We start from the raw sequence: 21,692 nt of genomic DNA, 5'->3' as shown, positions 1-21,692 counted from the left end.
AGGATGACCAGGCGTTCTCTTCTTTATGACCCTGGAGGGGCGTTGTAGCGTCCTGCAGGGCTACAAGGAGATGCCCTGGGCAATACAATGGAGCCTCATGCCTGGCATTTAAAGCACTCCCAGACTTTAGAAATGTAGGAAAAGACTGTGAACAATTTTGAAATTTAGTGGGTGTCTTGGCTAGCTCAACCATCTGCCTTTATCTTTGACTAGGCTGTTTTACAAGTCTATAGAGAGAGATGTTTGCTTATAGGAAACCGGCAGTACTAATCCCTGTCCATAGGAATGCAGATTGTGTGCAGAGGAACACAGTGGATTACCCCTGTGGATTTTGAACCGTTTTGCCAGTTTCACATCCATTTGTCAATCCATCTCAGCAATCCTAATCTGCCTATAAATGTGTGGAATTTTGAGTTCTCTTTTGAGTTCTCTTTTGTAATATCTCCTGGTCCCTGTGTTAATGAAAGAGTTAAATAAAAACTTCGATGTGATTATTTTATGTCTGTATGAGAGTAATAATTTTACCTTATTTTTTTTTTTTAACAAAAATTATCCTTTAACAGAGCCCAATCGCTCTTAACACACCCCCAAGAGGAGACTGCCTCCTCTTATTTAATTTCCTCCACAGCAAACAAATACATTAACATGTATTAAGATTATATGAACAGAGGTTTAATAAGTACACTGGATGGGACCAAACCTTGCAAACAAGCAGAAACATTTTCAAAATTTCCTCCCCTCCTTTATCTTAAAGGTGTAATGTTGAGAAGGACTAGGCATGTGCGTGTAGATTCGTCTGTCCCCTTCTCTCAGTTCTCACAAGGGGGCTCCCACCTCTGAGGTACATGAGAAGTACTGTAGAGAATTTTATACTTAGGCCTGTGAGTCCTGTTCAGGAAAGGCATATAAAGGACTTACTGGATTTTAAGGAACGACTATGGTAATGTAGGCAGTATAAAGATTTTTGCCTTCCATACTTCTGAAACTGCAAGACTCCCTCGTTGTGCCCAAACATGAGCACACCCTGATCGTGTTCGGCGTCAGGTGCCTGGGCTCTTGTGCTGTCACTTGCTTCTGCTTCACGTCACATTTTTCTGGGAAGGCAGGTCTCAGGTGACAGAGGCCTTAACTTTTTTTTTTTTTTTTAAAAGCTGTTATTAAGGTGAAATTCACATAACAAAACAATTAACCGTATTTAAAATACAATTTAGTAACATTTAGTACTATACTAGCCCGTTTCTGTTGCTTATGACTGAATACCCAAAACTGGGTAATTTATAAAGAAACAAAATTTATTTCTTACAGTTTGGGAAGCTGAGAAATCCACAGTCCAGGGAGCACATCTGGTGAGGGTGATCTTGTGGGAACTCTACACAAAGTCCCGTGGTGAACTGCTCATCACATGGCAAGAGCGGGCCAAGCATGAGTACAAAGCTGCTCACTGCTCTCTTTAAAGAGCCCTCAGAACCACGCCCAGGATAACTCATTACTCCATAAATGGATTAAACCATTCATGAGGGTACATGGCAAGAGCGGGCCAAGCATGAGTACAAAGCTGCTCACTGCTCTCTTTAAAGAGCCCTTAGAACCACGCCCAGGATAACTCATTACTCCATAAATGGATTAAACCATTCATGAGGGCACTGTCCTCACGATCCAATCACCTCCCAAAGGCCCCACCTTTCAAATTCTATAATTGGATTTCCCACCTCTTAACACTCTTACAGTGGAGATCAAGTTTCCAATATGTGAACTTTTGGGGGACACAACTAACCCATAGTAAGAACATTCACAATATTGTGCAACTACCACGCCTATCATGTTTCCAAACATTTTCATCATCCCCCAAGAAAACCCCGTGCCCATTAAGCAAGCAGTCACTCCCCATTCTGCCCTCCCCTGGCAACCATGACAACCCCAGTGATGGATGAATGCTATCCTCCTAGGGGTGCTGGACAGTGAAGAATCAAACATACCCAGAAAAGAGAGGCCTGGAGGACACCATCAGGCGGTTCACCAAGTTCACAGGAAGCTGGGACTGCCGGCCGTGGAAGCCACAGAAATGGAACTAATCCAGAGTCCCTCCTGCTTGGCGAGGAGTGTTGCCTGGAAGCTTGTTATATAAACCAGCTGGATTACCAGCCCAAGGCAAAAAATGTGCAGGAGAACCTGCCTAGGGGTGGGGCATGGTCCTTGTGGTCATCCTGATCACTGCCAGTAAGGAACGAGGGCTGGCAGACCCCCTGGTAAAGCAGAACTGTTTCTAAGTCTGTTCCCAGCCCAGTCACTGTGAGGCGTTTTTATTCTGGTCCTCTGTGGGTTCAGGGGCTCGGTTGGCACTACAGTCCCTGGTTTGCAAACGAAGAAACTGAAGCTGAGGCCTTTTCCAGTGTTTTCTTCCCTGCTCCCACTTCCGGCGATTATTATAAAGTGCACTCATTATCCTTACAATGGCTTGGAGATTAAAGCTTAATTTAGTTTGTTATTTCTGTGGCTTTGCCTAATAACATTTGTACCTGCACCAGCCCCACTAGACTGTGAAGCCAACAGCTCCTTAAATCACCAGAGGCTGTGGTTTGCATCCTCATCTTTGTTCCTATTGGTCTGGCCAGAGGCAGCTTTCAGGAGAACATTTTAATGGGTCACCAGGGTTTTCTGTGGGGACAGATGTCTCTGGAACAGGCAAAATGGGACTTTCTTAATAGAAAAGCTGGCCTGTAGGAAAAATGATCAGGCCAGAATGCTAAAATGCAGTAGTTGAACAGCTTTCACTCCTTGTAGAGGGTGAATGCAAATAAATCCAGTCTACGCAGGTGAGTTACCCCAGTGTACCGTGGGAACTCAGTAGATCTGGGTTCAAATCCTGACTCTGCCAGTGTTCCACGTGTTACTCGGACACATCCTCTAATCTCCCTGAACTTCAGTGTGCCCAGTTGTGGAGGAGGGTGAGATAACAGTCGAGTGAGATAATGTACGGAAGTGCCTCACACATAATAGGTGCTCAAAGATAGTAGCATTGTCATACATTTAGTGCTAATAGCTGCTTTCAGTTGGAGTTTGGCTAAAAAAGATCAGGCAACTTGAGGAATTTTTAGTCTTAGAAGATGTGGCTTGTGCAACAGCAGATCTAATAGAGCTTTCCAGGCCTCCACTTGGCAGTGGTCTGGGATTCTCTCCTGCAACAGTGAACCTCCACTCGTCCAGGTATGTGGTTTAAGGCTTAGCCAAGTTGAAGCAGTGATTTTAGACCCACAATTCTTGGGGGACGAGTCCAGAGAATCCAGAGGGAGAGTAGAATAGGATAGGAGAGTGAGAAGAGGACAGTCTGATTTTTGTTTTCTGTATTTCATTCAAAGCTCTTTTGGTTTTATGTGAGTTATCCAGATACTTTCCTGTATATCAGATATCAACTGAGCACCTGTTGTGTGACTGGTTGCTCTTCCAGTCCCTCCTTACACACATATTCCTACCTCCTTTTCGCCTGCTGTCTTAGGAAGTTCACTGTAAAATAATAGACCATTTTCTCCTAAGAAGAGGAATGGGCACATGGGACAGCTGGAGGACGGTGTGAACAGAGGGGGCATCTGAGAGGGAGAAGAGAGACAGGTTCAGAAAGGAGATGGGAGAATAGAGAGGGATGACATCTGTTTAGCAAAGATGCCTGCTGCCTTGGGACACCCCTCTTTCCCTAAGCTCATGCAGCTGAAAATCACCCCTGCAGTAGCTCTGCCATGCAGGCAAAGGTGGTGGGAGTCTAGCTGAATAATCTCTGTCAGAATTTCCCAAAGGGTTAGAAAACTGCGTGGGGTGTGTGTGTATGTGTGTGCGCGTGTGTGTTGCAATGCTTTTCCATCCTGTGTGTGTGTGTTTGTGTGTGTGTGTGTGTTGCAATGCTTTTCCATCCTATGTGTGTGTGTGTGTGTGCGTGTGTTGCAATGCTTTTCCATCCTCTGATAGAAGAAATGCTTCCATTTAGCCTGACTACACTAAGGCTTCCTTTCTACAAACACTCCCTTGATCAGGCTTGGGGGACTCTGGGGACATGTGGCACTGCCACAAAGAGCCCAGCAGCAGGACCGGGGAGACACTGGGGAAAGGAAAAGACAAATAGAGGGAGAGGGCATTTAGTGCCATCCTGCCTGGTTTGTTCATCATCACAGTTTAGTAAGGAGGAATGTGCAAACCATTTTTTATGGCAGAGCCATGCCTGCTCAGTTCATTTCCTCTTTTCCTTTTTCTTCAACATTCTTTCTCCTCAGTTCTCCAACAGCCTGAGACAGATTCCAACCACCAGCACTGCCCTTATATTCTCAGCATGCAAGAAAAGAGTTCCTAACACCCTCTGCGTAATCCATGTAATATATTTAATTAAAGCTCAGAACATATGTTGGTTCCTGGTATAGGTGGAGAAATGGAAAGAAAATGAGAGGTCAAGTGAATTAATTACCCATGGCCAGATCTGCAAGTTCCCCTGATTTCTTGTATCCTTTGTTAGCCAAAGAAAGGAGCAAAATGGAGAATCACGGCTAGAATGTTAGTTCTGCTCAGCAGCATGCAAAAGTTATGGATTACTTGTGGTATGATGTTAAGCAACATGTATTACATATATTTTTACCTGTGGATTCCTACTTCATTCAAATAGCAATTTAATTTATGTTGCTTTTGTTGTTTTTGCAATTTAATCAGACCTGCTGCCTCGTTATGGCAGCTGCTGGAAAACAAGCTTCTGAGACTTTGGAAGGCAGTCCTGCTGTTACACTGTGATTATTTTTATGGCATCAACCATTTGAAGGTAAGAAATTGGTGATCCAGTTGGGAACAGTACTTAGTATTGTGATGTGTTTAATATGATTCATCTATGTCTTTAAACACTCAAGGGACAGAGCTGTGCAAAACAATGTGATCTGCCCAGTGTAATCTTGCCCACACTTTCCCCCACCCCAAGAAAACTTGGAATCTGCCTGTTTTGAAATTTCTGTGTATCCACTAGGTCTTCTGTGATAGTCTTTTTAATCTCACAGTATGAAATTTTTAATGATGTGATATAGTTGTAATACCATATTATATTTATATACATACATATACTTCATTACATATGTTTTCATTTGCTTACTCATTAAACATACACTGAATGCCTGTTATATGCAGGTATTGCTGTTGGTGCAGGAGACACAAAGTTACGTCTTTCTGGGGGACTCACAGTCAGCCTCCTGGTAACACCCTGCACCTTGATATTCAATCAGATACCTGAAGGAAAAGGCAACCCCGTGGAAATAGACCATCTCTCAAATGTGTCTAACAAAAACTTGGGTGGGCTTTTTATTGATTAGCCCAGTTTAGGTCACATGATCACATGTGACCCCATCTCTGTGGCTGGGGGTTGGTGGGCTCTGCTTGGACACGCTTGGGTTAAATGTCTATTCATAGAGGTGAGTGTTAGTTCCTCACCAAATGTTTTCCCAAAAGAGTAGTTACCCCCAAACAAGAAAGGTAGGATGACCAGGAAAAAAGCAGCGGATGGCTGCCACATAGCCCAAATCTCCCTTGTGAATACCAGACACGGATTCTCTAATTGCTTACTCTGCATCTCCACTTGGATGCCCTACATGCACTCCCCAGGTTGCCATATTGAAAACTGGACTCACCATCTTTCCCCACAAAATTACATCTTCTCTCGTGTACCTCATCTTGGTGCAGCATACATCAATCTGCCTGACCACCCTAGCCAGGATGTGGCCATTGACTTACGGGCCTCAAACCTCCTCTCTCCCATGGCCAATCTGTCATTGGGTCTAGAACATTCCTTGTCTCTGTTCCTCTTCTCTAGCCTTACTGCCACCTCCCTGGTTCAGATCATCATCCTCTTTTCCCGGATGACTGCAATGATCTCCTAACTGGCTTGATTTCCTTTAACCTCACCCCTCTCCAATTCAGGTTTATCTTACTGTAATTAAAATATGACCACAACTGGCCTATTTTAAATCATTCATGACTAGCCAGCACCTTCAGGGTAAAGTGTAAGCTTTTAAAACTTGGCATACAAAGCTTTGTCTTTTATACAGAGCCCCTCACCTGGCTTGGGGACTGCTCCTTTGGCTTTCACAGCCTGTCTGTACAACTCCCGTGACACTGTATGGTCTGCTTGCCTCTCTCCCTAATCTGGAGATCTTTAAGAGCAAGGATATTATAGTTTGGCTCATTCAGCACCCATTTCAAACCCTTCATAGATTGCCCTCCTGTTTGGGCCGAAAAGCTAAAGATGGCATTCACAAGACTCCTTCACCAGCAAACACACCTGTATGAGACTTCAAATAGAAGTGAGCAATGAAGGGTGAATCTTCTGGCAAGGTTGGTGGTACCATCTGGTTCTTCTGGGGTTGGTGCAGTTGAGTTTCTAGGGTCTGGCTCCTAGTACAGGGAGGCTATGCAATGGTGCTTTTGTTAGAATATCTCCTTGGTGTGGTTGGTCATTTTCCTTAGTCGGCATAGCTCCCAGCTACATTGCTGCTACTCGTATAGATGCCAAGCCTGACCCTGGCCCTTCTGCAGATTCTGTGAGCTACCCAGTTTTCTATAATAAAACTCCTTCTGCTTAAACTAGTTAGAGTGGATGCTATTGTCTGCAACTAAGCAACTTGATTAATATAGATGATGTCTGATGCATCTTTGAATTTGCAGTGGCCAGGACAATGCCTGACCCATAATAAATGCCATAGGCCTGTTGGTCAAATGAATGTTTAAATGGATACATTTTCTCTTGCTCACTGTATGAGGGAGACACACATGATAATCAATATTTCAAGGCAACACGTTATAATAAAGTTATATACAAAGATTATGAAAATGCAAAGATGAAATCATTGGGGCCATCCCAGGGAAGGTAACATTTGAGATGGGCCTTAAGAATGAGTAGCAATTCATTAGCTAGACAAAAATATAAAGGTCATTCCAGGGCAGCTGGTTAACTCCGTTGGTTAGAGTGTGGTGTTATAACACTGAGGTTAAGGGTTCAGATCCCCGTACCAGCCAGCCGCAAAAAAAAAAAAAAAAAAAAAAAAAAAAAAAAAAGCGAAAGAAAAAGGTCAATACAGGCAGGAGAATGGTATATGCAAAGACAAAAAGATATGAGATGGAAGGACATGTTTTGGGAACATGTGTGGTTGCATAAGATATTTCAGAGGGTTAAGGAGAGATAAAGACGGAAGGGATGGAAGCCAGGGTCTGAATAGCAGCAACAATTATATAGGTGAGCATTTCTGGTACTTTCCAGATACCTGATACTGAACTATGTCACTTATATATATGATCACATTTAATCTTCATTATGATTATTACTCTCATTCTGTAAGTTAAGTGACTTGCCCGAGGTCATAGAATTACAACTGGTAGAACACATATTCAAATTGAGCTCTCTCTGACAATCATTCTGAAGAGTTTAGAATTCATCTTCAAATTAATAAAAACCAATGAAGGTTGGATAATAATATTATTAGATTATTGTGGCCAAAAGATTGGAGAAGGGGAGCTTGACTGGAAGGACTTGTTGAGAGTATAGAAGATAAACAGCCACAAAAAACAATTACATTGTATAATGTTGACTATACTAATTATCCTGATTTGAGCATCACAAATTGCACACAGGTATTGATATTCAATGGTGTACCCCACAGACATGTACAATCAACTATGTTACAACTAAAAAAAAAAGGAAAGACTCTAGAAGAGAAATGATTACAGGCCAACAAGTCAGGAGTAGTCAAAATAGGGAGAATTGAACATACCTGAGAAATATTTTAGAGACACAGTAGACAAATCTTGGAGACTGTTCACACGTTGCAGGGTTAAGACCAATGTGGGGTATGTTGAGACCATTGTGGGGGCTTGGCCAGCTGGGTGCAGGGTGGCACCATTCATGAGAATAGAGAAAACAGGCGAAGAATCTGGTTGGGGGTTAATTAATGATTTTGGTTTTAGAGGCTTTACAATTTGATTTCTTTAGAACAATAGCTTGGAGATCATCAAGATATCCTTTTGCCCAGATCTCTAGTCCCTGTGACCCTGGAACAAGGCCTGGTTCCCCGGGCGCCCTGGGCGCTGTTCAAGCATGACTGGAATCTGGCTCAGCTTTGGGCCGAGTGAGCACAGAGCCTTGCCTTGCTGCATATTTAAAATGACTTGTCAGGCAAAGGAGCTCCAGAGAAAAAGGGCTCTGACTGGGGAAGGCAAACATCCATGCCGTTCAATAATTCAGCACAGAGCCTTTCCTGGCTGCAGAGTTACTGTCTCAAGGAGCATTTTTAAAGTCAAACCCAATTTCTGTGCTAAGTCATGCCTGGGCATGCCTTGCCAAAAGACAAGAGAAGACTCCAGACCTCTTTATAAACAGGCCCTGAGAGATATGGGTACTGTGTGATGAAGCTGTCAGTCTGGTCCTAGTAGCCAGGCACATGACTCATTTGCATATGTCACTTGCAGTCTCTGGGCCCTTAAATCCAAATCCTGTGGGCAAATAAAGCTGTCCAGCACAACCTGCTAGTATCAGATTCAGGCTGTATTTATGGGGTGGGGTGGGGGAGGCTGCCTCGTGTCCCTCATCCATACGCTGCTCTGGCCAACTCACAGCCCTTCCAGGTAGGATTGAGCTCTTCTGAGGGAGGGGCATTTGGAGGAGGGTCCAGGGATAGCCCCATTGTGGGGCTGGAATGGGCAGCCAGATGGGGTGGGGCTGCCATGCAGGGGCAGTGGAGCTGCTGGAGCTCTGCTAATGCTCTGCTACCAGCAGCCAACTGCCAACACCCTTGGCTCTGGAGGGACTGGCTGGATTAGCTTTCTCAGTAAGCATGGAGGACAAGCCCTGTGTGGGGGCTGCTGGCTCCTTACTCCCCTCCGGCCCTGCTTCTGTGCTGCCTTGATTAGCCTTGAGCCCATCCTACCGAGACTCGGAGTCAATTAATACGCAGAGAACCTGTAAGGAGACCTGGTCGGGTACTCGCAGCCCTGTCTAACTCTGCCCAAGGTAGCATATTGCTGTTTGTTGAGTTGTGAGCTGTCTGATTAGGGCTGGATTCAGGCCTTCATCTTCTTTTTTTGGGTTGGACAGTGGGCAAGGCTGCTCCCAGAAGGAGGAATCTAGTTTGTGTACTCTAGCTGTCCTAGCCTGTCTGGCCTCCCCAAGGACCGAAGGGTTCCATATCTCAACTCACTCATAACCCATTAGCAGAGCCAGCAGCTAGCAGAAGTGGGGAATAACAAAAATGAGGCTATTTTCGTGGGCTGATGCAGTCTTACATCAGATGCCAGGCTGGTGGTCAGGACACAGACTGGATTTCAGCTCCCACCTGTACCTCCTGTTAGCTTGTTTGTGTGGGGCACCAGCTGCACAGCTGTAGACGGGGGCTACCCCATGAGCAGTCCACCAGCGTGCTGCGATATGCCAGGTGGTATGTTTGGCTTTAGAGACCCTTCTGTAATCCTTCCCCCATCTTATGTAATTCAAAATAAAAATGATACTGACTCTTAAAACAAAACTTACATGAATGCTAAAATTAAAATGGTTTTATTTGAAATGTTTAGATTACAAAATTTTGGTTCAGTTCTCAGTGAAGCTGAACATTTTTCAGTTTTGTGGAAGGTGTCTGCTGAGCTGGGTCCCTAAACCCATATGTAGGCTGCCCATTGGGTGGTCCAGCTCTGCACCCAGGGCCCCAGGCCCCTGGCTGCCTTCTTGTCCTTATAAGGCAGTCTGATGGCACCTGGGGCCCAGCCCCTGTGGCTAGACCTCTCTAATTCTGCCTGTCCCATGGGCCCTGCCCATCCCTATTCCATCCTGTCAACCTTGGCAAACAGTGCTTATGCCTGACTTCTACTTTCCCCTCATGCTGGTTCCCTGAGTTTAGAAGAACTTTCTGGACTTGCTTGAGAGCCCCATCCTAGGAGTAACACAGTTTTGTCTGTGCTTTTGCATTTAGCCCCTTACCCTTTGCTGACTGTACCTAATCACAATTCCAGTCTGGCCGAGTGGGCCTCCTCATGCTATTATAACTGGACTCATAATAATCCACCACATTTGGAGGGTGAAGACAGTGGAGGAAGCTCAGGAAATCTGGCTTCCTTCATGACCTTTGGTGGCTTCAAAATAAGTCCAAGCATTATTTGATACTCCTCCCTTCAAGAGGTGGAGCTTGATCCTCCGGTCCTGGTGCTGTGGATTGATTGAATTGTGTCCCCCAAAGTTCCATGTTGGAAGCTTAATTCCCACTGTAACTGTTGAGGGTGGGAAATGCTATTATGATGATTGAAAGGTGGGGCTGTGAGGAGTGATTAGATTGTAGGACCATGCCGTAGTGAATGGATTAATAATGATGGTCAGGGGCATGGTTCTGAGGGCTTTAAAAGGAGAGCACGTGAGAGTCTCTCTCTCTCTGCTCTGCCATTTCCTGCCATGTGAGACCCCTGCATTGCTGTAAAGCCACCACCAAGAAGACCCTCTGTAGATGTGTTCCCTGGACTTTGGACTTCCCAGCCTTGGAAACTGTAAAGCAATAAATTTCATTTTCTTACAAATTACCCAGTACTCCACCTGGAATACAGGCTGGATTTAACAAGTTATGAACACAATGTGGCTTCTTCCTTGCACTTTCTCTTGGATCATTCACTCTGAGGGGAGCCAGCTGCAGTCCTGTGAGGACACTCAAGTAGCCCTATGGAGAGGCCCATTGGATGAGGAACCAGCATTGGATGGTCATGTGAGTGAGCCACCTTGGAGAGGAGCCTCTGGCCCCAGTCAAGCCTTCAGATGCCTGCAGCCCTGTCAACATTTGAGTACAACCTAATGAGAGACCTGGATCCAGAACCATCCTTTTTCAAATTCCAACTTTGTGAGACAATAAATGTTTATTGCTTTAAGCTACTAAGTTTTCAGGTAATTTGTTATGCGGCAATATATAACTGACACTTACCCCAAAGATAAGCCTGGAGAGAGGGATGGGAAGGGTCTCACAAAACAGTTTTCTGTAAAAACAGCTTCTCTGTCATTTAATACCCCTTTCCTCTGAGAGTGTCTCGTCCTAATGAGCTGTTTGTCTCTATCTCCCAGATAAACCATCAGCCCCTGAGAGCAAGGATTGTGACTTAATTTAGTCAACTTCTAAGGATGAAAGGTGCAGGTAATGTAAAATTCTTTATTTTTCCATAACTCACCCTAATGTCTATTTTGGACGTCTGTTCTGAAAGTGGCAGAAACAGCCAATTCTGGGGCCCTCTGCCTCTCAGGTCCTGTTTCTGAGCTCCTTCTGTGCCCCTTTTGGGCAATGGGAAACACTTGGTTGCCTCTGCACCCTATAGGATGTAGGAAATTCTGCCAGGTGTTCTCAGGCCCTTCTGGACCTCTTCCCTGGAAGAGAGGCCCAAATTCATCCCCAATACCCTGCAAAGTTTGGATTTAACCCAGTAGCTAATTCTCTTGCTTTTATCTTTACTCTTAGTTACTTGCCTCTAACTTGCAAGTCTATTGTTTAGGACTAGAGACATTCAGGGTCTTCAGGGTGTATGTGTTTTAAACTTTAAAAAAAATTATAAAACATTTTAACATACAGAAAATAATATGATACCTTTCTACCCACTACCAAGATTAAACAGATGTTAATATTTTGCTGTATTTGCTTAAGATCCCTCCCTTTCTAAAAATAAAATAAATAAATCAATATACAGCCAAATACCCCCACTCTCCTCTGGTCTCTGGAAGTAATGACTATGCCGAAACTGATATTCATCTGTTCCCTGCAGATTTTTGTTCTGTTATTACTTGTTTATGCATTTAAAAGGAGTGTATACTACTGTTATATACATTTAAAAGTTTTACATATATGGGATCATATTGCACATATTCATTTGCCACTTTTTTTCACTCCATATTATGTTTATTTTCCTCAGTTTTAAGGTCATAATTTATATATAGCAAAACTCACTCTTTTTGTGTGTATACTTCTGCATGTTCTGACAAATGTGTCCAATCATGTAACTATCACCACAATCAAAATACAGAAAAGGGGCCGGCCCGTGGCTCACTCAGGAGAGTGCGGTGCTGATAACACCAAGGCCCCGGGTTCAGATCCCATATAGGGATGGCCGGTTCGCTCACTGGCTGAGCGTGGTGCTGACAACACCAAGTCAAGGGTTGAGATCCCCTTACCGGTCATCTTTAAAAAAAAAAAAAAAAAAAAATCAAAATACAGAACAGATATGTCACCCCCCAAAAGTCACCACTAGGACCTTGATTTTTGACACACATATACTAGGCTCTAGCAAATGGAAAGCCAAGCCTTGCTTTTGAATTGCAAGAGTATCTGCTTTGTGCAATGTTATTCCCCGCCTGAAGCAATGAATGCCTGAGAGCTGAGGGGGAGATAGCTGGGGTGCAGCTGGGACATTCGCAAGCAGGAATCACAGTTAATACCTTCACAGCAAAATCCTAGTGCCTTGCCAAAGATGGATCCGCAAGAAGTATTAGACAACTAGTGAATAAATAAATGAATAAATGAAGCAACTTAAGAGTGGGGAGGTAGGTAGATTGTTCTCTTCTTCATTTTTTCTGAGCACCAGGGATCACCAAAGACACTCCAAGTCTGGGCAACTGATCCTCTCTGCTCTTGCTCCAGGCTGTGGCCCTGTTCTTTGGTCTCCAGATGCTGGGGGAGATGGGGCTTGAAATCAGCCCCAGGGGCAAGGTGCCTGTCCTGCATTCCCATCTCTGATATTGCTCAGTTCAGTCTTGTAGGCCCTTCCTGAACTGTGAGTATCTCCTTCCTGGTCTATCCCTGCTCTTACCTGCCATCATTTACCCAACAAACCAGCAGCTCAATGCTTTTTCTCTATGAGAAGAAAGGAATTTTCTTGGACTCCTAAGTATAAAAGTGTCAGTGGAGGACTCTTTTAAACTCTGTTAACTCTAACACTTAACCTTCCCGGTAAAGGAGATCAATTCTCCTCTCTTCACTTCCTCTGCAGCCTAGGGATCTTTGTCAGCAGCTGTGGCTCCCAGGATAGTACATATCTTCAGAAGGAAAAAGGATTATGATTGATTAGGGATGTCTGTGAGAGAGAGAGATAGAGACAGTGAGAGAGTCAATATAGCTATGCAATGCTTACCAACCCTGACCTATGCCTTTGATGCTACCCTGTAAATTCTCCAAGATGTTAAAGACACAAGCTTTTCTGTGGCAAAAACCCTCCCTGTCCTTCTAGGAGGCCCTGTTTCTAATGGTGTCCCACAGCTAGCTGACCTAGAAAGACTGTCTGGACACAGCCATGAAGGTGGCATTCTTGTAGACAGGCAGAGAAGATAAGGTAAGAGCAATGGAGTTGGCTCAGTATTCCTGCAGACCCTCTGCTAGAGGCAAATCAAAACATGTCTCAGCTGGCGTCATTTCCCATTGAAGTTCTTGGGAGCGAGTCCAATGGTGTTTTACTTTTTAGCATTCTGATTAAGGTGTGTGCTTGTGTGAGAGAATGAGCCGCACAGGTCCCATCTTCTCATTACTTCTTCTGATCAAAGAAAACAGGCAGCATGGCCTTGGGAATTTCAAATTGCAATGGGAAAAAGAACATTTCCAACTTGTATTAATTCATTTTCTGTTGCTTATAAAAGAATACCTGAAACCTGGTAATTTATAAAGAAAAGAGGTTTCTGTCTTACTATTTTTGGAGGCTGGGAAATCCAAGGTCCAGGGGACACCTCTGGTAAGGGCCTTCTTGGTGGGGACTCTCTAGAGCCCCATGGTGACACAGGGTATTACATGGTGAGGGGTGAGGAAGAGCACTTTTTATGTGCTCATTTGCTCTCCTTATGAAGCCCCCAGTCTACTTCCTGATAACCCATTAAACCATTAACTCCTTAATCCATGAATAAATTAATCCATTCATGAAGGCATAGTCATCATTATCCAATTACCTCTTAAATACCACTTTTCCCATATTGGGAATTAAGTTCCAACATGAGCTTTGGAGGCGACAAACATTGAACCCACAGCACAACTCATATCTACTTTCCTGCTGCATGTGCTGGACCTGTTGGAGTGGGCTGTCCATAGAGGGTTTGTTGACTTCTTGCTTCTGCTAACTGATCATGATTAAAAAAATCAAGGCAGAATCTCTGGCTTGAAAAGAGAATTAGCTAAAGTATGCAGCAGAGCTCTTTCCCTTGCCCCATGGACAGGTCTCTATCAGTGTCCAGTGGAGCAAAGCCTCTACACAAAGAGGTATGCCTTTACCCTGCAAGGCTCCTGGGGACCCCTGGGGGAGGGGCAAATTTGGGGAACAGCAGCCAAGAGAAAGCTGTGAGGGCCAAACTCTGATGCTCTCCAGTTCTTATTCACTTCAGATCAAAGAAGACTTGCTGTGTCCAGATTGTATAAATATTGAATAAGGCTGCTTGGAAGATTAGAAATCCTTAAAGGAGTTGGGTAGAGGGGGAGTTCAGTGCAGAAAATGGTATCAGATCAGGATTTGGAAGATTCCTGGCCCCCACCACAGACCTAAGAAATTAGGCTCACTGCTGGGAAGAGCCTTAGAGGCAGCATTTTTAATAACCCCCAGGGTGACCCTGGTACTCAGTTTGAGAAGTCTGAGCTCCTTGAGCTGGGTCTTTCAACTCCAAAGTGAGAATTATCTGCTCATGTACAGGCAGCCAAGGACCTGTCATGAGCCAGGGGAAGGGACTGAGTATGTTTTCACTTCTCAGAATCACTCAAGCATCAAATCCAAGACTTTTGCAATGTCCCGCTCAAGCTAGTAAAATTACCTTCTTATCTGAACGTTGAGGACAAGCAGCAGCTAGAAGGAGTCAAAATCACAGATTTCCGGGCCGGCCCAGTGGCGCACTGCTACAGTACACTGCTTGGGAGCGCAGCGGCGCTCCCGCCGAGGGTTCTGATCCCACATACGGACCGGTTCCCGCTCACTGGCTGAGCGAGGCGCGGGAGCAGCGCCGAGGGGTGCGATCCCATTACTGGTCCCGGTCTGGTACGGGGGCAACACTGAGGGTTGCGATCCGTTGCCGGACACGGAAAAAGACAAAAAGGAAAAAAAAAAAAAGAAAATGGTATCAGAAAATGCTGACCCTCAGCTAAGAACTAATACAAAAGTCAGCAACAAAAGAGTGAGAATGGATCCTATCAGGCATGGCTTCTATTCTTGGCTTGGAATTTGCACATGCATTATTTTTAAAGTATAAGTTGTGCAAGAAGTTGGCTGTCTGGGTCAGAACAATCAGAAGGAAGAAAGCACTCATCTGTTGGTTTGGTTTCCTAAGTTTCCTTCTTTATTTGGAAGTCCAGCATTTTAACTAGAGGCTTCTGGTCTCGCTTCGGCCTTCCAGCTTTTCAGTTTCTCTCATTATCTCTGGCTGCTGTAAACCCAGATTCTTGGGGCTTTCAGTCTTTCTTCATACTTTACCTTACTTATTCTCCTTGCCAAATGCTGAAGCATCTCTCACTCTTTCTCTCCCTTGTGGGTTCTTGGAAAAGCAGGGCACTTTTGTGTCAGGGTCCCTTGATTGCCAGTTGAAATTCTTCTTCTTATAACCCCCTGAAAGATGCTCTAGGTCTGTCTTGAGTCTCCTGTGTTCATACTCTGTGTCCTTCCCAGTTCTCTGTCCTCTGTCCTGTAGTCACTTCTGGAAGCTCTGTCCACTGAACGCATGTGCCCAGGCCTCTGTCCTATCATGGTTTACCACCCCAGGCCTGTCCTCCACAACCCCTGCCCTGCAGAAGATTCCTCACTCAGCCACATCCCCACCTGGGCCTCACATAAGCTCCACCTCTTGCAGGGTTTGCCCCACCTAGATCTCCCCTCCATTGACTAGGATTTGGGGTAAGGGTCTCACAGTTTCAAGTCATCATTCTCATCTGTCCTTACTTGCTCTTTTCTAATGAGAAGGTGCCACAGGCCTTGAGAAAGTGAGCAGAAATTTACCATAAGGATAAAGGGAAAATGTCATTCCAGGAAGAGGAAACAGCCAATACAAAGGCCCCAAGGAAGACAGTGAAGTAAAAAAGGGACAGCCAGAAACCTGGTGTGACCCAGGCGGGACAGGGGAGGGGGGCTGGGGGACGGGGGTGGTAGACCTTGCCTTGAAAAGAATATGGAAAATCATCAAAACATCTTTGGGCTGGAGAGTTACTCATTAACTCTGTGTTTATATGAACTGCTCCTCAGAGCACAAAGGACTAGTCTTGAAATTGATAAGAAAGTTGATGAGAAAGGTTAATAAGAAATTGATTTTTAGAAATAGCCAATAACCCCGTAGAAGAATGAGCAACAGATATTATTAGAAGTTCACATAAAAAGGAAATACAACTGACTCTTAAATATATAAAAGATGTTTGACCTTACTCATAATAAGAAATGCAAATTAATTCTCTACTGAGCTATCATTTTCACCTATTATATTGACAAAAATCCAAGAATTTGATAACCCATTCTGTTGGCACTCTCAAACATTGCTGGTAAAAGTGTAAATTAGCACAACTCCAATACAGAGCAATTTGGCAGTATCTGTGCAAATTGCTGATGCTTCTACCCTTTGATCCAGCAATCTTACTCTTCAGCGTCTGAGATTCTACTACAGAGACATACAGTACATGTGTGAAATAATGTATGTTCAGTGTTATTAATTGCATCGTTGTTGTAATAGGAAAATATGGGAAGCGGCTAAGTAAGTGTCCATCAATAGGGTATCATTAAATAGATTGTGGTCTAACTAATGGAATACCGTCCAACTGTGAGAAAGCATGAGGATGTGCCATCTGCACCGACAGAGAACTCCAAGACATTCAAGACATGTTGTTAAATGATTAAGTAACACGCAGAACAGGGTATACAGTGTGCTACATATTGTGTAAAATGAGGCAGGAGAAACAAGAATACGTATAGTGTAAACAGTGATTGCCCAAGTGGAGGTGGCAGAAGGGTGAGAACCAGGCAGATGGGGGTAGGGGCAAAGAGACTTTTCACTGTGAACCTTTTCATATTTCCTTGGATTTGAATCATGCAAATATGCACCCTATTCAAAACGTTAGATAAAAAATTAATTGCTTATCCCCGCAATCTTTCATTCAAGATAGTCCTCCTGTAGCCTGACTGCCCAAAGGAGATCAGCACGTGGTTTTGTGACTCACAAACCATCTCCAGTGATTGTCAAGTGTTAAAAAATATTCCCCCCAAACAAATGCTTGAACATCTTTAGAGGGCAGCTGCAGCGTAGCACCCAACTCTAGGTCATTACGACTCCACAAGGTGGAAAATACCTCCTCATCGTTCTGGAGGCTCTGATTTAGGTTTCTGCATTTTTCCAGGTGCTTCTTTCCCACTCGGGTCAGCATTTTCAGGCAGTGTCTCTATGGAATAAAGCCAGCATCTGTCCTTTGTTTTGGTGACTTACCTCCTTGGGCATTCCCTTCCTCGGATGACCTGGCTGAGAAGGTCTGTGAGAACTGGTCACTCTCTTCGGGCTTTATGATCACTTTTCCAAACTCTGTACTTTATGCATATCAAATGAACATCTGGTAAAGACATTTAAAATCACTTGGTGAAAATCCTTCAAATGAGAAGCAGCTGCTCTGGAGAAAGAATCAGTCGGTGCTCGTCACTTTCTCAGAAGCGCAGTGGGAAGCGCAGTGCTCCGGCGTTCCAGGAGGTGGATGGCAGAACTGACCCATGCAGGCCCTTTGCTTGGGGTGCGGCTGCCTGAGAACGCGGCCCTCTCCTCCACCAGCTGTGTTCCTGAAACTGCCCTCTTTGGAGGGCACAGTCAGAAATTCTCCTAGGACATCTCTGGGTCTGGACCTCCCTTCCTCTGGCTTCATTGCTCTGTGTCTGAGCATCTGTCACTCAGACACAGAGTGACACTCTGAGCTAAGGTACTGCTCACACTTCTTCAAGCAGATGCTGAATAAAAGATTCTTAAGTCAACTCCAACCTGGTCTACCCATTCCTCTGCTCTCTTTCCCTAAAGCTGACCTTTTGTAAGAGTTCTGTTCGTCTGTGTGTATCTTGTTTCATTCCCAGGGTGAAAGAGGTCTGTGTCTTTAATCACACGTGTATATTCCCAACCAGTTATAAACTCTTAGGGTACAGGAACCCCCTGTTTGCCATCTTTGTTCACCCCAAAGTCACTAACACACAGCTGGCTCTCCATAAATACTTGTTGAATCAATCAATCAGTGGTTGAATGGATCTCTAACACTGTGTATTTAGATCACCTCTGTCCAATAGATGTAGATATAGATCTCTGTAATGATGTAGATATACTATAGCTATGCTGTCCAGTACTGCAGCCATTAGGCTTATGTGGCTAGTGTGACTGGACAACCAAATTTTTAGTTTTAATTAGATTTAAATGGTTACAGGTGGCTAGTGGCTACCATATTGAAAGGCATAGATGTAGACTATTGGCTTTATAATTTGATCGTCTGCATTGATAAACTGTGTAACCTTCTCAAGTTAATTCTTATTTCACAAGGCCCAGAACTTTCAACAACAGTTTTAGAAGCAGTGAAACAGCACATTAGCACTTCCTGTGACTGCCACAGGTTCATGGAGGCCAAAAGGAGGAAGAGGGAATGGAAGTTACATCTGTCTGCTTTTTTCTGAGAGAGTCTTGGGTCCCCCAGGAATGTAAACAGTGGCCTCTTGGTTTATGACTCACTCAAGAGACACCCCCTACAACTGCTCCCAGCCCCCACCAGCAGGCCAGGCATAGAGTCAGGGCTGAGCGCCACTTGGTGAGTCACCACACCATTTCTCAGAACAGGTGTTCTTTGGTGAGCCTCCTGGGAGGGCGCCCCACCCAACCTGCCATAACCTGCAAGGATGACTGCAGCCCAATGACAGGCACGAGGTTCATTCCCATTTGGGAACATCTGAAGTGGTGGGGAGTGACAGGGACTTATGCCCAGGACCATGTGAAGAATTGGACCCAGGGGTAGGTTCTGTGCACTTGCTGCCCTGGTAGAGGCTGAATTCCCCAGATGCACATGAGAAGCAACTTTAAAGCCCAACAAGGACCCTTTCTTCAGCATTTGGTGCATCTGGTTACACCCCTTGTCGCCACTGGCAGAAAGCCGAGTACTTTCTCATGCAGCGTGCCCACGGCTCAACAGTCACAAGCAGGAGGATGGCTGGAGAGTAGGTACTCTTGTGTCTACGTGTGGGGGGGATACCCTAGGTGCCACTGTCCTTTAACAGATGCAATAGAGCAGAATCTCCACACCCAAGGTGAGCAATGTTTGTGTCCACCTGCTGAACGAAGGCAGCTCCCCTTTGCTTTCTGGCTTAGAACATGTACACAGAGCAAGTCACAAAAGCTCCCATGATGCCAGGCCACCAAGCAGAGCTCCTGGAGCTGCCAGCATTCTCTGCTCTTGTCCCTCAGGGACACAAGCAAAAGGTACCTGCTACCTAGTGTGCCCCAGTCCCATGACACGCTGTCCCCTCTGGGGTAGTCCAGCTGGTTCACCACCTCTCATTCGGAAGACAAAAAGACTGCAGCACTGGGTCCCTGACACAGCAGACTCCCATGGTGCCTGAGGCCTAGGGTAGTGTCTGGGTGCAGTTTTTGTTGGTGGTGAGCCATCTTCTGGAGCCCTGAGTGGTTTCAACATATCCGACACACCCTACAGGCCCAGCAGGTAGGGTGAGTGAAGCCAGTACTGTACATGACACACAGGAGAAGCTCCAATTTCCAATTGCACAAACACTGCCTCATTTAGGGGCTCAGGGAAGTGTAGAGGTAGGTGGCTTGTCACCCGCACTTATGTACCTCATCCTTCTCTGGCTCTTCTCCTCCTAACCATATCTTCAAAATCTTTGGGGCAGGAGCAAATGTAGGTCTGGAGAATAACTGGTGTCCAGGTATCACTGCAAGAATAAGGTGCCGAGAGTGTGGCAGTCCAGTGTCAGCTTGTCATCTGGGCCTCTGCTTCTTGAAATCTCACCTAGCTGTGTCTAAAAGTCCTAGGGTTTCCATCGCCCTACTTTTTCAGAGCAACTCATCCCTGCAGATGCTGTGGTTCTTTCTGGGTCAAGAATGACTGAAAAGTCATTCTTGATGTGAGTGGATCACCCTGCCCATTCCACAAGACTCCTGTCAGGTTTCTGGAGAAGAATTCTGTCTTGGCCTACAGTCTGTGGCTCTGTGCATTTCCTGGGATGCTTATATTAGTCTGTTTCTGTTGCTTACAACAAAATAGCTGGAATTGAAAAATTTGTAAGAAAACAAAATTTACTGCTTATAGTTTCTGAGGCTAAGTCTGAAGTCCAGGGAACACACCTGGTGGGGGTCTTCTTGGTGGTGGCTTTATAGCAGCAATGGAGGAGTCTCACATGGCAGAAAATGGCAGAGCAAAGAGAGAGAGATTCTCATGTGCTCTCCTTTTAAAGCACTCAGAACCACTCCCCTGACCACCATTAAACCATCAGCTTAATCATCTCTTCAAGGCCGAGCTTTCAATTACCATAATAGGATTTCCACCCTCAACAGTTACAGTGGGGATTAAGCTTATAAAATATGACTTTTTGGGGGACACAATTCAATCAATCCTGAGCATTCTGTCCCTGCCCCCAAAAGTTCATGTCCTTCTCACAGGTAAATACATTCATTCCATCCCCAAAGTCTTAACTTGCTTCAACTCAGAAGTCCAAAGTTCAAAATCTATGAAATCAAAACAAATTATCTACTTCCAAGATACAATGGTGGGACAAAGATAGGGTACATATTTCCATTCCAAAAGGGAGAAATAGGCCAAAAGAAATGGGTAACAGGTCCTAAGCAAGTCTGAAACCTAGCAAGGCAGGTATCAAATCTTAAAGCTGGCAAATCAAGTACCTTGTTGTACACCATGTTCGACATTCTCTGCATGCTGGTGTGGGGGTTGGGTCTCCAAGTCCATGGGCAGCTCCACTTCCATGGCTTTCCTGGTCTGAGACCATGCTTCAGCTCTTGCAGGCTGGTGTTGCACACTGGTAGCTCCACAATTCTGGGGTCTCCATGGTGGTCCACTCCCATGGCTCCACTAGGCATGGCCTTGATTGGGTTTTTCTGCTGCAACTCTGACCCCACATTTCCTCTTTGCATTGTCCTAGCAAAGGTTGTCTGCGGCAAATCTGCCCCTGTGATAGGTCTCTTCCTGGGCCCCCAGGTTTTTCCATACATCTTTGGAATCAGGTCAGAGGCTCTCAAGCCTTCACAGCTCTGGCATTCTGTGAACCTGCAGACCTAACACCACATGACGGCCACCTAGGCTTCTGGCTTGTTTTTTCCAAACCTTCAGGTCCAGGCACACCTGAGACCCATTTTGCCATGGCTGGAGCAGCCAAAGCAGCTGAGATTCTGGTGCAGGGAACAGCTGCCTGAGGTGGCCCTGGGCAGCAAGACCATGGAGGGCACCTTGGTCCTGTCCCCAGAGACCATTCTGTCTCCCTAGGCCTCTTGGCCTGTAATTGAAGGGTTGGCCCCAGAGGCTTCTGCAATTCCTTCAGGGCCTTTCTCCCTTCTCTTGATAATCCCTTTCTTTAGTACTAATCTTCTTAGCACCGCCACATTTTTCTCTTGAAAATGCCCTCTGCTTCTCTACCACATGGCCAGGCTGCAGATTTTACAAATCTTTATGTTCTCCTTCCCTTTTAATTACACATTC

General features: G+C 45.1%; 1 pseudogene; it reads right to left on the bottom strand.

Moving 5' to 3' along the window:
- LOC103587666 overlaps nt 1-20,896 on the bottom strand; it is a 61,641-nt pseudogene extending 40,745 nt beyond the window's left edge.
- Between the last annotated feature and the right edge of the window lie 796 nt (nt 20,897-21,692).

Source organism: Galeopterus variegatus, unplaced genomic scaffold (assembly GCF_000696425.1).
Source record: "Galeopterus variegatus unplaced genomic scaffold, G_variegatus-3.0.2 Scaffold473, whole genome shotgun sequence".
Taxonomy (NCBI): domain Eukaryota; kingdom Metazoa; phylum Chordata; class Mammalia; order Dermoptera; family Cynocephalidae; genus Galeopterus; species Galeopterus variegatus.
The sequence above is the reverse complement of the archived record's forward strand: the minus strand, read 5'-3'. Positions and strand labels throughout refer to the sequence as shown.